The following is a 1436-nucleotide window of genomic DNA, read 5'->3' on the forward strand; positions in this document are numbered from 1 at the left end:
CTATTCCTGCCCCGCGGAGGGGAGAGGGCAAGGGCAGGCGCCCAACAGACTGAAAGAGGCTGACAACCATCGGGGCTGGAGGTAGGGCACTGGGCCAACCGTTGCTCCCGGAGGGCGGGCAGTCCTCATTCGCTTCTCATTTTCAGTGTGCTTCTTTCCACTTCCCTCTGGCTTCCGCCAAGCTGAGTCTGTCCTGCAGCCCAGTCTTGAACGCAGGACATTCAAGGGCAGCCAGCGTGCATACCCGAGTGGGCCCCACAAGGGGCTAATGGCCTGGCGGGCACCATCCCTTTCTCTGGGGCCGGTGAGGACGTGGAGCAGCAGAGAAAGAGCTGGGAGTGTAGCCGTAAAAGGCAGGCTTCTCTTGCCTGCAAACCCTCCTGCTCTGGAGGTCCCATATGCGATTGACTAGGTACGCCTTGGGAACCCATGACCAGGTGGGCACGAGTTACGGCCACCGCTAACAAGAGACCCTTGGCGGCAACACCATGGCAGGAGAGGAAGAAGGGGCCCATTGACGGAGCAAGTCAAAGCCAAGGCGAGGGGAAACCATGTGAAGGCTGTGGACTGCCCCATAAAAATGACACACTCCAAACAAAACATAAAAAGAACAAAGAGAAAAGAGTACTTAAATGAAGATGTGAGTGGGTTCATGGACTGCCTCAGGCAGAGCTCACAGGTGGCTCACAATGGGGACAGGGGAGCAGCCGTCAGCCCGGAAGACATTGCACTGGCTCCAGAGAAAGACAGTTGGAGGGAAGGAAGAAGATTAAAAAGGCAAATGGCAAAGAAAAATGCAGGGGTCTGTTTCCGTTGTAGACAACCTGGACGTGGGGTTGCAGACTGTCCGGCTGCCCTTGACACTCAGGATATGGGCACTGGACTGTGTTAGCAGTGTGGGTCCACAGAGCGCGAAATAACCAAGTGCAAGGCTAAAGTGGACAGAGCTGTTGGTGAATTTCCTTTCGTAAAATGTTTCGTGCGTGGGAGTGGGGCACCTGTGCAGCGCTTGTCCTGAGAACCCCAAGCCTCAATGCTGACGGCGGTGGCTGTAGGCCTTGTGGCTCCGTGCAACACTGTCAGAAAGACTCCCAGGAACCCAGAACTCAGACCAGGGGGTCATGGTTGGTCGCAGGAAAAAGGACCATGAAGACATTTTGGATGCTCCCAAGCCACAGGCACCCAAAACCAAGTCGGCCCAAACTGCTCATTTCTGAACATGCCTGCTTCATCAGAGGATGCTGGGGTTCCTGGGAGACCTGTGTGGTCTGCTCATGGCCAAGCCTCATGTCCTGGGGTTAGCCTGGCAGGACATTCTACCACTGTTTGGAGAACGCCCTGGAAAAAAGTACCAGGTGTTCACGTGAATGTCTCCAAACACAAGGAATAGACAGAACTTTGCTATAATATGTACATATATTTATATACGTACATGC

General features: G+C 54.5%; 1 pseudogene; it reads left to right on the top strand.

The window, feature by feature from the left end:
• The first annotated feature begins 429 nt into the window (after positions 1–429).
• Positions 430–1217, top strand: LOC142458675 (zinc finger CCHC domain-containing protein 9 pseudogene; annotated as a pseudogene).
• The last annotated feature ends 219 nt before the right edge of the window (positions 1218–1436 follow it).

Source organism: Tenrec ecaudatus, chromosome 10 (assembly GCF_050624435.1).
Source record: "Tenrec ecaudatus isolate mTenEca1 chromosome 10, mTenEca1.hap1, whole genome shotgun sequence".
In the NCBI taxonomy this organism is placed as follows: Eukaryota; Metazoa; Chordata; class Mammalia; order Afrosoricida; family Tenrecidae; genus Tenrec; species Tenrec ecaudatus.